The sequence below is a fragment of the Carcharodon carcharias genome, chromosome 1, assembly GCF_017639515.1.
Source record: "Carcharodon carcharias isolate sCarCar2 chromosome 1, sCarCar2.pri, whole genome shotgun sequence".
NCBI lineage: Eukaryota > Metazoa > Chordata > Chondrichthyes > Lamniformes > Lamnidae > Carcharodon > Carcharodon carcharias.
Window position 1 is genome coordinate 152,559,721 of NC_054467.1, and position 18,698 is coordinate 152,578,418.

Here is an 18,698-nt window from a genome sequence, read left to right on the forward strand (position 1 = left end):
TAGAATGACCATATCGTGTATCCAAATTGGGGTTTTCAATGCAAAGAGACGAGGCAATTGTTGGCAGCGCCTCAGATCTGGGCAATACACCCCCCTCCCCATACAGAACAAGGGCGCCTCCTCTTTTCACCGATGGAAGTTGTTTTATGTCATTATTTAAAGCGATCGGTTCACCACATCGTGAATAATTATACCCAGTGTTAAGGAATGCCTGTTTTTCTCTAACCCTAAAACAATCTGCACTTCTCTCTGCAGATTCGTTGTGGTTGAAAAATAAAAGCTTTCTCTGCAGTTCTTCCCCTCACCCCCAAATAAACTCGCCCAATTCCCCCTCAACTTCAGGCAGTTTTCATTTCTGTACTTTCTGTAAGGGTACTGAGCACTTATGGCCAACAATTCAGCAGCGGCTTAGTATGAGATGGAAACCCATTCATAAGGAGCAGCAGTCCGTGAGCGCATTCTCACAAGGTGGGGGGGGGGGGGGGGGGTATGCAAAAGAGAAAAAAAAATCCCTCCATATAAAACTTTCTTCAAAAAGCACATATGGCAACTTTCTGAGCAACCCAGGCCTGGATGTGACTGTGCCCTGAGTGGTTAAGAGTTTCGGAGGCCCAACCTTCACAGCCAGAAAGCAACAGGGCTCCAAGCGCTGACTGAAAGCTGCCGACTCTTATTCTGAAGCGACCACAGGGACTTCATTTCCTGACAGTTATTTACTTAGAGCAGATGATTAGGTTTTTGGAAGGATGGACTGCAACATTGAATCAATTACAAGCCGCCGTTCCTTGCGCCCATTAACAACCTGAGCTCAGCTCCAGTGTTAAATTGTACATGTTGCCACGGGTTGGAATTGGACTTTGTGGATTTTCCACTTTGAGCAAGGTAAGGGAAAGGAGGGGGCGAGATCAATTTATTAAGGGGGGGTGGGGGGGGGAGGTGCGAGATCTAGATTTATTAAGGGGGAGGTAGTTTGTTTTATCTCCTTGTGTAAAGCAAAGCGTTCCAGAGGAGGGACGGGGAACCCAGCTTGGGACCAGAGCTGCCTTCGCCCAGCCTGGATGGACACAAACATCCAAACACTTGTAGAATTGTTCCGACTTTATTCTTTGAGAGAGCCTTGAGCTGGTTGTATTCATATCGCCGACTGCTTTCAGAAGACTGTTGACTTTGGCAAGGAATGGTGTGTGAAAATTGTGCGTTTCTTTGACTTGGGTGCGCGTTTGAGTTTGGAAGTGAACTGCTTATCTGGGACTGTGGCATGTTTGTGCTGTGTTGCTGTGGGGTGGGGGAAGTGTTCCCTGGACCCTGTTGTGTCACGTTAGCCCGCCCGCTGCATTTTACTTGGACAGCCCTTTAAGCTGATGGCTCCATTGCGTAAATTCTGTAATGACAAACACATTGGCGCTCACTGTGGAAGCCATCGGGTGCCTGCGTCAGGGATTTAAGGTATTTCGAACGAAATAGAGGCTTTTTTGGGGGAATACTCCGCTGTCCTAGGATCGAGGGTGGCGGAGGGAGAGATTTTGGGATTGTTCAGGAGCCCCTGCCATGCGGATGAATCACGTAAACAGGAAGGAAAGAAGAAGTGTGCCAGCAAAGTTAGACAGTCTGTGAAGCGAGGCGATACCGGGAGGTTTGTGTGAAACTATCGCTGGGGCGAGAAGGGAAAGTGGCATTGGGGCAATCGAGGTAAGAATCAAACAGTGCTTTATTTTAGTTCTGTCTCTTTGTTGATTTTCTATTCACCTCGCTCTTCATCACTTGGCTCTATTTCCACTTACAACCCACTCTCAATATATCTCTCCTTCATTCAACCCTTTATCCATGTCGATGGGAATGATCAATAAGCCGTGAGCTTTTCCCCGCAGTTAATTCTGTCCGAGTTGCCGTCTTTACCCCCACTCTCCCATCTATTCCCCTCTCTTTCCCCCTCACACACGTCCACTATCTTACCCTCTCTCTCTCTCTCTCTCTATTTCTCCCTCCTCTCTCCCCCTCTGTAATACATCTGTAATCTATTATATGTTTCCCCGCTCTTCCACTTCGGGACTTATCTTTAAAAAAACACAGCATTTAATTTCGGAGTTCCCCAGCTCCGCTTGCCCAGCCGCACGGTTCCCCTTTTCCTGGGTCCGAGATTCACGGTGCAATCTCTCCCCAACACCCCCTCCCCCCATACACACCCTTCCCTTTCCTGTCATTCTCTCCCAAATTGTGCCAGATTTTCGCACAGGAGATTGAAAAGCAGCAGACGGGCGAACAAGCAGCCATTTGGCCCGAAGCTCTGTGTCTTTTCCCAGTGCCAAAACGCAGCGGGAGGGTCGGAGGAACCGGAGCTGTGCTCGGTGGCACTGGAAGGGTTAACGGGAGCCAAGGCGATTAAAGAAACCGCGCAGAGAGCGGCTATCCGTGCTCTGTTGGTAGCTGGCACTTTAAGGGGCAGCATTATTTAGATATGTAAAGTCTGAAACAATGGAGCTTCTGTAAGACTATCTTGATAAAACAATTTCTCTCCCAGGGAAACCCTTTCTGTTTGTCTCAGTTTGATCCCTTTAGGCGACTTTTATAAACCATTATAACCTGTTTTTTTTTTAAACGATGGTGATCCTGTGGTCATGTAGTTTGATTCTGTGAGAAGAGATCAATCCTTTATTAACCCCTGGCTGTGTTGAGTAAGATTTCTAACCGGGGTTCAAACCAGCGAGTGATGCAAGTCACTTTCTCAGAAGTTCGGACTGGAAGAGGAGAGTTGCTCCTTAACCTATTCAAGTTGCCAGCTCAAAGAAGCCGAGGAGGGGTTTCACTGAACAGACCCTTCCTTCATTTGTAACATGAGAGAGGTGCGCTTTGCCCAATCTAAGTTTGTGAGGGATTGAATGTAGGATTTGGCGGTGGTTTTGGTTCTGCCCTTGTCACCCTGGAGTCTACAGCCCTTTTTTGATGGACTCCAGAAGTTGAACATTCAAGGGCGGTTCGCAGAATCTGATAAATAAATACAGGGATTGTGTCAGACTTTTACTACAGTAAGCAGTGCAACGTTTCAGACAGAACTCAAATAGTCTCCAAAAGCACTCGGGGTTACACTCTGCACAGATAGTGTGAACCCTCTTTGCACAGGGCACCTCATTTCCCCGTGAACAGCCTCTGGCAGGCAAGATGCGAATAGCAGGGTGGGGGATCAATTTTTTCACTACAAATCACAAGCTGTTGGGTTCCAAATCAAAAACCCCAACCTGTGTAAGCTTGAATTGCCTAAAGGTAGAACTGAGTGGCATCGACCCTATAGCTCTGCAAGATGCTTGTGGGCGTGTTATTATTTCTCTGTAGCATGGATGAAATTAAACGTGTTTATCAAGTTTTGTCTTTGTCTTCTTCAAAGGGCACGTTGTTTGCAGTGAAGAATATTGGATAAATAATTTAAATGCTGAATATATCACTTTCTGTTCAACTCACATCTTGCAACCATTAAAAGAGGTTTAAAAGTGTCACGGCAGCAAGACAAATGGCGGCCTCCCACAGATTAACACGCATGATGGGAAAATTGGTTGTATTTATTTTCGCCCATACAGATCAAAATATTTCAAGAACATAATGTGTGTGCACATATATCCCTAATATAATAACGTACACCAGCTTGATCCCTCGCTGCGCATCTCACTTTCGCCTGCACAAGTAAATAGAATATAAATTTGCATACATGTAAATAAAGCCCCATGCGTACACCTATCACTCCCCCTCTGGACCAGGGCAGAATTGCAGGTGGGATTGAACAATAAGTAACTCATTTGCGCCACTCTCGTTCCCTGCTGACTGCGAATAAATGGTAATAACGATTCCAGGAAGTGACATTTCCAGGGGGTAATCGAATTGACAAGGATTGTTTCCACTCATTGTTGTCTCTGTGATATCACAGTGAGATTGTTACTCGTGTCTGCATCGGGGGGAGCGATACACTCATGGGCTACTATTTAGAAAAACGGACACTAGTCATAGACTATAAGGATTCGGTGCCCTCAATGCTCTGGCGAGTTACAACAGATCAGAGAGGCAGAACAAAACTAACACTGACAATAAATGACATAATATTGACAGACAGATTACTGATATTACCTCGCTAGCGCAGCAATAGCTAGTTTGCTAGACTACACATGTACACCCATTTAATCCACGCAGGTTATTGGGAAACACGAATAATATAAACTTTAATTACAATTAATGAAAATTTTAAAATCTGGCGTGCTTCACTGGGCTTTGCTTGAAAGTTGTTGAGAGAATTATATGTTCTCAGATGTATCAGAGAGCCATACTTTAGTTTGATGCAGTAATGCAAGCACTTCTATGGTAATCCCACAGCGCCAGGATCTCCGAAAGTGTTCAGTGTTTGTAAACAACCCTGCTTATTTCATGCTCACAATTTTTAGTTAGCATTCATCTAAGGGACAGAGTATATCTTGAAACTAAAATAGCCGTTTCTACTTGCTCTCTGAGCCTGTGTTTTAAAGTGAGGAAATACTCCCACTTCTCCAAAGCTCGATGGCAAGAAAAGTTAATAATGGGGAAGTTAATAACACGTGCTCATGATTGAAATTTAGTTCAAAAATCTGACCGTTTATTTTGTTTGTTTGCTCGGTTTCTCAGAAATAGTTTAAAAAAAATACATTTTTTCGGGCTGGTTACTGGGACACCCACGGGCGAATCGCCTCTGTTTTTGGAAAGCCCCCTTTGTATGTAAGAAAGGCTTTTTGTTCCCCCACTTTCCTGTGCAATGGGTTCCCGTTATAAACCATCTGTTACAAAGGATGAGGATTTCTGTTTATTTGGTTTGGAAAAGCCAAAACGACGTTAATCTGATAATCCAATAAATGATTAAACAGATTAATTAGAATTTTCTTCAAGGTACATGCATTTTACTTATTAGGAAGGGGTGCTTTTTAATGTGCTGCCCTTCACATAATGTGGAGGTTTTGCTTTTGGACTTTTATTTTTACTGGGCCGGAGTTATATAGATTTATTTGGCTAACATTGTAACACGTTGACGGGTTGTTTCCCCTTTCAGAGGCTAAACTGCAAATACAGTAGCATAGCCACGTTAGGAAAAAGTACAAAATTACAGTGTTGAAAGTAAATATATACAGCAAAATATACAGTTAGAGTAGGATGTTGTGTCTGTGCAAAGAACTTTTGTGCGTCTACTGCCTTTCTAAATGATAGGGTGGGGGTTGGTTTGTACCCTAACTGTTTAGACAACACCCTGCTGCATCCAGACTGCTGTTCAATGGAGACACAGCGCCCCCTCGTGGACAATCTCCCGCAGTGTGAAAATTTACACTTTCCACCGTTCCTTTTCCTGCTTTTCCAGCGAAGTTCTCAATGGGCTCCTTATCGCTTTCTGGCAGAACGCAGTTTGAACCAAAGGCGATGTGAAGAAAAGCTGTTTTATACAGCAGTGAGTGGTTAGGGTCTGGAATGCACCTCGTGAGAGTGTGATGGAGGCAGATTCAACTGTGGCTTTCAAAAGAGAATTGGATAATTATCTAAAGAGCGATAAAAAGATTGCAAGACTAGGGGGAAAGGGCACGCAAATGGGGCTGCCGAGTTGGTCCAGCAGAGATTCTGCACTGACACGATGAGGCGAATGGCCTGCTGCAGCGCTGGAATCATCTTTTGAATTTGTAAGTTCATAGTAAAACAATCTATTTAAATGGTAATGCTATAATTGACATTATAGCAATATCATTAATATCAATAATACTATTTAAATGAATCTATGCATAAGTGAGCTAGTACTAAATTTGCAATGATTTGACTGAAAATGCAGCTGCAAAAGTGCTAAGAAATTGATTATCTAGCCTCAGTCCCAAACCCTCATACGTCGAATCCTGGCTGGCAAAAATTAAGGCACGTTTACTAAATGTATAGTAAAGAAAGTGCAATTTGGTTAAGCATATATTTCAAGATTTTTTTCTGTGTAACATTACAGAAGCTACATTCAGTGCAGCCCAAACCAATTGAAGAAATCTCCCATCACAACCTCCCACCCCCGCAATACAAATCGACAATTCTGAATTCAGATTTTAGTTTCATTTGAGTGAATAATTGCCTGCATTTATCTGCTTGATTCTGCAACCTAGCTGTGATTTTGATCACAGTTTTGTGACTGTGCTCTAAGATCAAAGTGAGAGAGGATGTAATGTTGTGGATGATGTGCATTCAAGGTCTGGGGACCTTGTCTGCAAATGCTGTCTCTGGGTGGGGGGTGGGGTCAGTATATTGCCAGTTTACCAGATTTATTGTGTTAGAGATTTTCCTTTCATTCACCAATCACCTGCTAAATAATTACAGACGATGTTATGCCAAGCAGGATCCAAACAGGAATGTACAGAATCCTAGTTCGTGGGAAGAGGGGGGTGGGGCAGCGGTAGGGGAGTCGTAATTTTCCTGTAAGCTGATGTAAGGGAAGAGGATGAGATGAAATTCATACCTGACCTGACACTAAGGAGAGGGACACATTTGTCAGTATTCTAGTGAAATAGAAATACACCATCAAAGGTTATAATTTTGCTAGATATCCCTAACATGTCCTTATGTGCCTTGATGTCAAATTTTGTTTGCAAATGCTGCTGTGAGTTCCTTGGGACATTTTACAATGTGAAAGGTGCTAGGTAAATGCAAGTTGTTGTTGCTTCATATTATATTGTTTGAATAGTTGAAAGTTGGCACAATCTATTCATTTCTAATATATTTGAATTTCTACCCAATGCCCCTAATCTCCCCCCATCCTATATACTCTTATTATAGTATAATTATAGGAATTAACCATGGAACAATAGAGGTTAGATACCTCGCTACAGCAAGCACAGTGGTCATCAGAATTTTACCATTGCAGGACATTTCTGGTGTGCTGTATGTGTAATGAAAATGGAAACTGATTCTTTATTAAACAAGTGTCACAATCCTTGACCAGACACCCGAGCTTTTTGGTACGATTCTTGTTAGGGACCAGTAACTTTTTGTTTAAAGTAGGAAAAGTTTGAGATTTAAGACACTTGTTAAGAAAATAAAGCCACGGGATTCTACAGGTTTTGAACAAACAGAAATAAACTTCACTATACAAGGTCAGAAAGATAAAACAATTTACAATATCTACCTTACACTCTATCGTTCATGGTTAATATGAGGTACATGTGAATTAACAGGCAAACTGTGGTTGAACACACCACACTGCAAAATAAGTGGATGATGCGTCCATGGATTTCTCAACAATCCATCCAGATGTCAGTAAAATTGTGAGTCAACCAATCTCACTGAAACTCTGTCTATCTCACGAGGGAATCCAGTCTTCACCTTCAAAGATCTTGCCTTGGAATTCTCTCCAAAAGTCACTCCAACTCAGATGGCCTCAATGATGGCTCACCTCACAATCTTGTCTTCCTAGATTCTGTTCCCTTGGATTCCCAAGCATGCACTCAAGCACTAATTCATAAGCACAACTTCAGCTCTTTGGCTGCACCGAGCAGAATACGTCTGCCCCAAAGGGCTTTGCCTCAATGACCCCAGCATGGAGTCATCAACATTTTACTGCCTTCTTCAATCTCTAGGGCTCCTTCTAAGCCCTCTTCAGTTGTCAGGGCTTTTCCTGAGCCCTCTCCACTTAAAGTCTGCCGACTGTCGCCCTTTTTCTGTTTGTAGCCTTTTTCACTGCGCCTCTTTCTTCTTAGCTGGGGCGTTTCCCTGCCCCATGCCTAGGACTCTTTCTGATTATGGTTGCCTGCTCCAGATCACATGATCGCTGTATTTGCGCTGTTTCTTCTTTTCTGTTTCACACAGGTGCCCTGAGAACTCTAAAGCGCTGTGCTGCGCATGTGTAGGCCACTCCTGGTCCATGCAAGCGCAGGAACTCCTGAGGCATGCTGGGAGTTGTAGTTCCCAGCCTACTGATGATAAGGTAAATCTGGATCTCATAACACAAGTCTACAATTTGGTTATTCATAGCACACTCTCCCCCCCCAACCCCATCACTCATGTAGATTCATGGGCACTAACTCATGCCCTAAGCATATACTGTAGATTGCTATATTATATTGCAGAAGTGGAACTGCTGACCTTCTAAGAGTTAACGTAGATAGGCAGGATGAACCAATTTGAAATGACTCTGTAATACTGGGTGTAACAGTGAATGAGTACATGCACTGCATTAACTAATGCCTGTGAATGTGATTGAAAGCTGATACAAGCTGTGGTAAAACTTTGTCAATTTTCGGATCTACTTGCATTTTTCCAGTCTTTCATGGGATGTGGGTATCGCTGGCTCGACCAGCATTTATTGCCTAACCCTAATTGCCCTTGAGCAGGTACTGGTGAGCCACTGCCTTGAACCAATACAGTCCATGTGTTGTGGGTACAACCATAGTGCTGTTAGGAGGGAAGTTCCAGATTCTTGACCCAGCGAGAGTGAAGGAACAGTGATATAGTTGCAAATCAGGATGGTGAATGGCTTGGAGGGGAACTTCATGGTGGTGGTGTTCCCGTGCATCTGCTGCCTTCTAGGTGGCAGAGGTTGCAGGTTTAGAAGGTGCTGTCTAAGAAGTCTTGGTGAGTTGCTGCAGTGAATCTTGCAGATGGTACACACTGCTGCTACTGTGCATCGGTGGTGAAAGGAGTGAATATTGAAGATGATGGATGGGGTGCCAATCAAGCGGATTGCTTTGTCCTGGATGGTGTTGAAATTTTTGAGGGTTGTTGGAGCTGGATTCATCTAACAAATGGAGAGTATTCCATCACACTCCTGACTTGTGCCTCATCGATAGTGATCAGGCTTTGGGGAGTCAGAATCACAGAATTGTTACAGTGCAGAAGGACACCCCATCGTGTCCATACAGGTTCTCAGAATGAGCAACTCATTTAGTGCCATTCCCCTGCCTCTCCCTGTAACCCTGTACATTGTTCCTTTTTAGATAACAGTCTAATTCCCTCAATGGTTCAATTGAACCTGCGTCCACCACACTCCGACAGTGAATTCCAGATCCTAACCGCTAGCTGTGTGAGTTTTCCCCTATCACTTTTGCTTTTTTTACTAATTACTTTAAATCTGTGCCCTCTCATTCTTGATCCTTTCATGACTGGGAACAGTTTCTCCCTAGCTACTCTGTCCAGACCCCTCATGATTTTGAATACCGCCATCAAATCTCCTCTCACTTTCTTTCCTCCAACTTTTCCAATCGATCTTCATAACTGAAGTTCCTCATCTCTGAAACCATTCTTGTGAAACCTTTCTGCACCCTCCCTAGTGCCTTCACATTCTTCCTAAAGTGTGGCATCCAGAACTGGACACAATACTCTAGCTGAGGCTAGAAAATGAATCATTTCATATTTCTCTGCATTGACCTTCATCTGCCACCCATTCCACCAAATTGTATATATTTTTTTGAAGTTCTATCCTCCTCACACTATCCTCCTCACAGTTCACAATACTTCCAAGTTTTGTATCATCCGCAAACTTTGAAATTGTGCCCAGCACACTGAGTCTAGAGAGTTACTAGATTACTCATTGCTCAACAGTGTTTGCTGAGTCTATTCCCTGAATTGTTTCTGTCTGCATTCATTACCACAGACGTAATCGCTACCATGGCTTTCTCAATCCAGTAGGAGATGGGGTTTTGGAGAGGGAGGTTGGGTGGAGAGGGGGTGGATGGGGTTGGAGATTGGGTGGGCAGTATCCTTCTCACCGACCACGCCAAGGTCTTCCTCTTCTAAAGATCGCCTGGCTGAGCCTGGGGAAACTTGTCCTTTGTAGGAAGCTGCTCTCAATGGAGATCAAGCCTGGAACCTGAACTTAATAAATGTAAGTCCTATTCTTCCCTTTTCCTTTGTTCTTGAGTCTCTTGCTCTTCAAGCAATACTTTCAGAGTATTACACTCTAATATGTCACAACTAATAGAGGAGATTGTTTTTTTCTGGTCATAGTATAATCGAGAACTATTACCTTACTGGAGCTTTCAGATCCAGGCTATCAGTCAATCAAAACAATTAAATAAAACTCAAAACATGGTATCTATGGTATCTTTAATTTAATTTATGGGTATTACTGTAGCACAATCGAAGCGGAAATACAGATCAGTGAAATGGCTTTAGGGAACCTATTTCTTAATGCTATTATTGAGTGATGCGTTGCATCCTTTAACAGGGAGTATGGGTTGGTATTTGATTTTTGAGGTTTTAACTAAATGCGTTCAGCAATTATCAGTACAATAAAATGAAATACTTCCTAAAGTCCATTTGTTTGTTCAAGGATTGTAATGATTGACAGTTTCCTATCCTCTCCCCTCTTATCAAATGCTGCTTCATTTTCAGACCTTATTTTGCCTTTCCGCTAAAAGATTATAGTGGGGTCACCATTCTTCAAATAAAAGAACCTATTGTGCTACACACAGGATAGCATTGAATGAGATAGTAGGAACTGTGTAAGTTTAAACAACAAATTTACCAAACGTTCTAGTACAAGATGATCACTTTGTAAGCATTGATAGTTGAATTTTTGTGACTGGTAACTTTGTGGGATAATGTTAAATTGTAATTGATTCTCTTTTACAAGTCTCCATATGCACAAACAGGTCCCCTGGACACAGATATACTTTCATCTCTGCACAATCATTCACACATGTCTCATGCACTTATACATATTCTGTGCACGCGTAGATGTAGAGATATGTAAGTGTTTATGTACAGCACTTAGCGGGGTGTTCGGGCTGATGGTTCCTCATACAAGAAGGTCCGATGATGCAAAAACCAGTAGCAATCGCAGAGTAAATTATTGGATTGAAGCTAGATGCCAGAATGACCAGGTCAAAAAGTGGCTAGTACTGGTGCATCCAGTATTTGAATGTTGCATGTGAATTATAATTGAAAATCCTGCTGTGCTTTGCTAAACTCAATGCAATTATTGTTTCAGGTGGCCATCTATGGTGATATTTTTGACTGTTCTTTAATAGGAGTTCCAGCTCTGGGGAACTTGTCCAAAAAGAGCCAAGTTACTAAAATGTTGATGTTGTATTCTAATTAACTGATTAGCAGTCTGAATACAAGCTGAATATATTACATTTCCTAATAAGCCCTATTTTTTCATAAACATAATATATCAGACTTGGTGTACTATTTATTTTGAAGAATGATATAAACTGAGGGCTCCCAGATTTCTTCACAAAATCAAAGAAGTACTTCCTTTCTATTTCGCACACTTTAGTTTGTGATGAAGACCATGCAAGATAAAAGATAAGAGCTGTATTTTAGGTTAAAGTCAGGTTTACAAAATTAATGGAGTTTTCAAAATGGATGTCAGCTTGCATGTCTCACATACAGGAAATGACACCATTGAGTTCATGATCAGCTCACTATGTCATAACTAAAACACCCTGTGTTTTCCAATTGGAATAGTTTTCTGCTTAAACTGGATGTAAATTAAGAACTGCAATTTTAGAAGAATAATTCAGAGTGAGCTCCTACCATAATTATGCTCTGAAGAATGACTGAGGTGAGGGAGAATTTCTTCATTCAGAGAGTGCTGAATCTTTGGAATTCTCGACTGGGGGTGGAGAGGTTGTGGAAGCTCAATCATTGAGCATCTTCAAAACAAAAACCAATAGATTTCTGGATGCTGATGATATTAAGGGCTATGGGGGTAATGGGGAAAAAATGGCATAGAAGAAGATGATCTGTTTGAATGGTGAAGCAGGCCAAATGGCCTACTCCTCTATGTTACATCCTGAAAATTTCTGCTAGCTGTCAGAGCTGCAAGTGAGAAGCTCCACTACCAGACCAAATGCAATGAAATGGCAGCTTTTGTCATCTTCAGGCTCCTTTGTAATCTGCTCAACATCCATTTGATTTGCTGCAGATCAACCCAGGGTTTTTAAGGTTGCAGTTAAGTGCATTTACTCTCACTGTTTGTTCATTTCCACTTCGCACTGGTACAGCAAGTCCTTGTTTAAGATGTGTAGGTGTGTTCCTGAAAAGTTCAACTTTAAATGAAACAATGTTTAATGCATTAGATTTTCCCATTATAACTAATGTAAATCTGTCGTTGGGTTCAGTTGGACCTTTCTCATCAGTGAAAGCATTAAACATTATACCCTGTAAGTTGAAATACTTGACATTGCTAAATTCCCATATTTGTAAATGAAATAACTTTCAAAATAAATAGAAAATGAAATATGCTGACTCTTTCTACTCACCTCCAGCATGCCAATTCTCCGGCTCACTGTCTGCCTGGCTTGCTACCTTTCCTGCTCCCCAACCCTTTGGCTTGCTGCCTCTCCCGCTGCCCAGCACTCCGGCTTGCTGCCTCTCCCGCTGCCCAGCGCTCCGGCTTGCTGCCTCTCCCGCTGCCCAGCGCTCCGGCTTGCTGCCTCTCCCGCTGCCCAGCGCTCCGGCTTGCTGCCTCTCCCGCTGCCCAGCGCTCCGGCTTGCTGCCTCTCCCGCTGCCCAGCGCTCCGGCTTGCTGCCTCTCCCGCTGCCCAGCGCTCCGGCTTGCTGCTTGTCCTACTCCCTGACCCTCCTGGTTGCCGCCAGTTGTGCTCGCTGTTCCTCCCTCTTGCTGACCCACCCCCTTGTTGACCCTCCCTGTTGCCAAACCTTTCACCTTCTTGCTGACCTGCCCCCTCACTGACCCTCCTGCCTCCTCATTGACCCTCCCTCTTACTGACCCTCCTGCGTCCTTGGTGAAATTGAAATCACTAGGGAAATGGTACTGTGCAAATTGATGGAGCTGTGGGCTGGCAAGTCTCCAGGTCCTGATGGACTACATCCCAGGGTCTTAAAAGAGGTGGCTAATGAGGTAGTTGATGCGCTGGTGTTAATTTTTCAAAATTCACTAGATTCTAGAAAGGTTCCATCAGTTTGGAAAGTAGCAAATATAACCCCTCTATTCAGGAAGGGAGGGAGGCAGAAAACAAGGAATCATAGGCCAGTTAGCTTGATGTCTGTCATGGGGAAGTTATTAGAATTGATCATTAAGGAGGATAAAGCTGGGCACTTAGAAGAGCTCAAAGCAATTGGGAAGAGTCAGTATGGTTTTGTGAAGGAAAATTATGTTCAACCAATTTATTGGAGTTTTTTGAAGGAGTAACATGCGCAGTGATAAAGGGAAGCCTGTAGACATACTGTACTTGGATTTCCAGAAGGCATTTGATAAGGTGCCACATCAAAGATTATTACGGAAAATAAAAGCTCATAGTGTATTGGGTAACATATTAGCATGGATAGAAGATTGGCTGGCTGGCAGAAAGCAGAGAGTATGCATAAATGGGTCTTTTTCTGATTGGCAGGATGTGACGAGTAGCGTCCCACAGGAATCTGTACAGGGGTCTCAATTTTTTATGATTTACATCAGTGACTTAGATAAGGGGAGTGAAGGCATGGTAGCTAAATTTTCTGATGACACAAAGATAGGTGGGAAAGTATGTTGTGAAAAGGACATGAGGTTGCAGATGGATATAGGTAGGTTGAGTGAGTGGGTAAAGATCTGGCAAATGGAGTTTAATGTGGGAAAATGTGAAGTTGTTCACTTTGGCAGGAAGAACAAAAAAGAATATTACTTAAATGGAGAATGGCTGCAGAGGGGTCTAGGTGTTCTAGTATATGTGTCACAAAAAGTTAGCATGCAGGTACAGCAAGTAATTAAGAAGGCTAACGGAAAGCTATCCTTTATTACAAGAGGGATTGAACATAAAAGTAAGGGTGTTATGCTTCAGTTATACAGGGCATTGGTGAGACTGCACCTTGAACATTGTGCAGTTTTGGTCTCCTTATTTAAGGAAGGATGTAAATGCAAGGTGGACATGGAAAGGATGTTTCTTCTTGTGGGTGAGTCCAGAGCTAGGGGGCACTGTTTTAAAATTAGGGGTCACCCTTTTAGGACAGAGATGAGGAGAATTTTTTTCTCTCGGAGAGTTGAAGTGGGGTCATTGAATATTTTTAAGGCAGAGGTAGATAGGTCCTTGTTAGTCAAGGGAATCAAAGGTTATCGGGGTTAGATGGGAATATGGAAATCGAAACACAAGAAGATCAGCCATGATCTTATTGAATGACGGAGCAGGCTCAAGAGGCTGAATGGTCTACCCCTGTTCCTACTTCTTATGTTCTTATACTCATATGATCTCTCTCACGGGCCCACCTGCCTCTTCATCAACCCTCCCTCTCACTGACCCTCCTGCCTCCTCGTCGACCCTCCCACTGACTGACTCTTCCTTCTTCTCGCTGCTTCCCTCTTCTGAACTCTCTGGCAAGCGGCAGGAAAAGCAGGTTTGAGTTTTAGGGTTGCAGAGGTCAGCTGCAAGCTGGAGAGGCAGAGAGAAAGAGGGTCAGTGAGAGGGAGGTTCAACATCAACTGGGAGGGTCGGTGAGAGGGAGGAATGGCAGTGATGGGGAGGGTCAGCAAGAGGGAAGGTCAGTAATAACCATGAGCAGATCAGGTAGTGGAAAGGCTGCTGCAAGGTGCTGTCATTTGACCCTATGTCAGAGCTGGCATGCAACAATGTTAAGATGCAACTCCCGACGCTAAACACAAAAACAGGACCTGTCAACTATCCAACCTTAAAGCAGAACAATTTAAAATGTGGATTTACTGTACTGAACTTGCAGTTTAAATTTGGAATCAGAACCTGACCTCATCTGAAGTCGTAAAGGGGTTGCTGGAAATGGTAGTCTCACAATGTGGCAGTTTGATATTGCAAGGAATGAGCCCAGTAAACATAATTTAGAAACATAGTAAATTTACAGACAGATGGAGGCCAATTGGCCAGCTGTGATCTAGCCTAATCCAACTTGCCAGCTTTAGGTCTCTAGCCTTGTAGTTTAAGGCACTTCAATTGCCTTTCCAAGCACTTTTTAAATGCACCGAGGGTTTTTGTCTTTACCACTCTTTCAGGCAGTGAATTCCAGATCAAACCCCATTCTAGGTGATAAAAATTCTCCTCAGCTGCCCCCACCAACCCTTTTACCAATTACTTTGGGCAGGATTTTCCTATTGGCAGGCGGGAAGGTGGCGGGGGGAACGAGGCCCGCTCAGCGACACGTAAAATGACGTGCGGTGACGTCGGGCGGAACTCCCGACGTTACCGCGCTCCTTTTAAATTTTCTGGTAGGCGGGAGTGCAGCAAAATCCGCCGCCAATTGAGGCCATTGACAGAGTCATTTAGCTAATTTAATGGACCTGCCCATCCAACCTTAAGGTTAGTAGGCAGGCCAGGAGCCCTGGTGGGAATTAGAAAAAGCATGAAACCTCATCCACAGGCGGCATGAGGTTTCATGTAGGTTTTAAAACATTTTATTAACATTTTTGTAAAAATTATGGACATGTCCCAATGCATGTGACAGTGTCACACGAGGGGACATGTCAGGAATTTTTTTTTCTATTTTTAATTTTTGTCACAGAACAGCCGATCTCCCTGAGGCAGCACTTAGCCTCAGGGAGATGATTGCGCTCTTTCATGCGCATGCGAAAGAGTGCACTCTCGATTTAGGGATCTCCCCCCCTGCCCGCACAGGGAACGCACAGCGCTTCCGTGTGGGTGCCACGCTGGGCGGGCCTTAATTGGCCCACCCATGTAAAATGGCACCATGCCCCCCCGATTGGAGGTGTGCCTGTGCATGCCCGCCCTTCAACTTTGTCCCCGACAAGGAAAATCCTGCCCTTTAAATTTATGCCATCTGATTGTTGATCTCTCTGCCGAGCGAAATAGGTCGGTCCTTTACATTTCATCTAGTCTCCTCATAACTTTATACACCTCCATTAAATCTTCCCTCAATGACTGCCTATCCATTTTAGCTAAAATATTCCATCAATATCCTGTATACCTCTTCTGTATCGGCTCTGTAGTATGATCGCATCCTTTGTGTAGTACAGTGATCAGAACTGTATATAGCGCTTTAGCTGTGGACTAACTAGTGTTTTATACAGTTCACAGAATCAGAGTGCAGAAGAGGCCCTTCGGCCCATCGAGCCTGCACTGATATGTGAGAAACACCTGACTTACCTACCAAATCCCATTTACCAGCACTTGGCCCATAGCCCTGAATGTTATGACGTGCCAAGTGCTCATCCAGGTACTTTTTAAAGGATGAGGCAACCCGCCTCCACCACCCCCCCAGGCAGGGCATTCCAGACCATCACTACCCTCATCAACCCTCCTCAAAAATTCAGTCAAATTAATTTGCTATGGCCTTCCCTTAACAAATCTATACTGACTGTTCTTAATTAATTGGTACCTTTTCTAATCAACAATTTGTACTGTCCCTCAGAATCACTTCCTGGGGAGTTTGCTTGTACCACTCTTTCAGGTAGTGTGGTCCAAATCTGAACGACCATCTCGGCAAAGAAAAATTTCTGTATATCCCCTGTATCTTTTTTGATAATTATTTAAAATCCATGACTGCTGATACACTTGTCAGAGTAAACAGTCTCTCCCTATTTGCTTGAACAAAGCCCCTCATAAATTTGAATACCCTTATTAAATCTACTGTAACCTTCTCTGCTCTAAGGAGAACAGTTTCAGCATCTCCAATCTCGCCACAGAATTAAAGTCCCTTATCCCTGGTGTTATACTGGTAAAGCTTTTTTTTTATTCTTTCATGGGATATGAACATCACTGGCAAGGCCAGCATTTGTTGCCCATCTCTAATTGCCCTTGAACTGAGTAGCTTGCTCAGCTATTTCAGAGGACAGTTAAGAGCCAACCGCATGGGTCTGGAATCACAGTAGGCCAGACCAGGTAAGGATGACGGATTTCCTTCCCTCAAGGGGTTCAGTAAACCAGGTAGGTTTTTACAATGATTGAAGATAGTTTCACAGACACTATTACTGAGACTAACTTTATAATTCCATATTTTATTAATTAAATTTAAATTTCACCAGTTGCCATGATGGGATTTGAACCTACGTCCAGGAACATTAGCCTGGGCCTCTGGATTACTAGTCCAGTGACATTAGCTACTACTTCTCGTAAAACTTCTTTTGCAGTCTCTCGACGACCTTGATAGCTTCTTAAAGTATGGTGTCCAGAATTGTACACAATACTCCAGCTAAAAAGAGATTTGTTAAGTTTTAGCATGATTCTCTTGTTATTATATTCAATGCTCCTGCTTACAAATCAAGTATCTGACACACTTCCTTAGCTGCCTTATCAACTTGCACTGCCACCTTCAAAAATGTGTGTATATGTATCCCAGGAGCCTCAGTTCTTACACTCTCCTCAAAATAGTCAATTTAAATTATACTGTGTCTTCATATTTTCCTCCCAAAATGCGTCAACTCACATTTATCTTCATTAGATTGTATCCGCCATCGTCCTGGAATCCGCTGTTATCCTCCTTATTATTTACTACATTAAAAAGTTTAATATCATCAGCAAGCTTTAAAATTTCACTCTTCATACCCAGCCCAGACTATAACAAGATGTGTCCTTGATCCCTTCCTTACACGGGTAGAGGTCATGTTCCATTTCCGACACAAGTTCGCTCATCAAGGGGAGCTGAATATGAATGATACTCCACATTGAGCTTTGCACTGTGCTCATTAGGTAGGAGGTTCAGACCATTCAGTAGGTGATCCTCAACCAACTATTTACATTTCACTTAATCTTATTGCAATGTAAACAATGTTTTACTCTTGCCAAAATGAATATTTAATTTGAGTCCCATATGTGGCTTTCTACCCTTTCATGACACCATGAGCCTGACTGCTCTGCAACTGATAATCATTAAGGGAAATCCTTAACCAAATATTAATATGGAATGAGGACTTTAATTCTTCTATGATCACCAAACAATTTGGAGATAAGAGCATCCTGAGATTGATGCTGGTAAGAACTAAAGCCCCAACAGAATGGACTGAAGGTGTACAGTCCATCTGCTTCCCTGAATGGGATTCTGATAAATGCATTCATTGATTCAATCCATTTATTCAACTTTACATTCTCTGTGGATTTTCTTTTTACATCTACAATGATCTTGTAATACTCAGCTTATATAGTTTCATTTTCCTATGGAGTATTGGACCTTTGTCTAGACCAGTGCTCATATTCAGCTTGCAGAATGTGCGTTGCCACACATATCAAATCGCAAGCGGGTAGAATTACACCAATGGAAAAACTGACCATGCCCCTTCCACATCCCTACAATGGGCTTTCAACCAACTGATTCCAGCCAGCATTGACATCACAGTCTGCAAATGGTTGGAGACTTGTGGTTGCAGGAAGAAGTAAAAAACCTAAAGAGAAGAAGGGCATTCTGCAAAAAAATAACTTTTTGTTGTCATCTGTTTGAATGTGCTGCACTCAGTTATATATGTTCAGCATTTCTGAGTTGAGCTGATTTTATCCTACACACAGAGGAAGAGAAACTGAGAGAATATATAGTGAGAAAAAAATGTCAAATACCTGGTAGAGTAAAATGTCATTAGGTTAGACGGGTGATGCCCTGTGGAATGCTAAAGAATAACAGTCCAGGTCTGAAATTCTGCACTGGCGTCCAGTAGGAATGTGGGTGTTTTTGGCAATGTAGGCAGAGTTTGTGGGTGTGAGAAAAAGAACGAGACACCCTGTGAAATGATCAATAGACAAATCTGAGTTTATTTAATTTTCAAACTGTGGTCGCATAAGGTACACATCCTATGCCAGCTGCAATGTTCAAAATCCTCACAGTACATC

The 18,698-nt window shown here is 42.9% G+C and overlaps 1 protein-coding gene across 3 annotated transcripts in view; it reads left to right on the plus strand.

The window, feature by feature from the left end:
• The first annotated feature begins 589 nt into the window (after positions 1 to 589).
• pdgfra (platelet-derived growth factor receptor, alpha polypeptide) overlaps positions 590 to 18,698 on the plus strand; it is a 64,710-nt gene continuing 46,601 nt past the window's right edge. The window contains exon 1 of one of the 3 annotated variants that reach the window (XM_041200589.1): positions 590 to 882. The gene's annotated coding sequence lies outside the window, so the exon portion shown is untranslated. Of the gene's footprint in view, positions 883 to 1,161; positions 1,181 to 1,234; positions 1,690 to 18,698 lie in introns of those variants that run through there. The other 2 variants (XM_041200599.1, XM_041200581.1) reach the window with 2 other exon arrangements.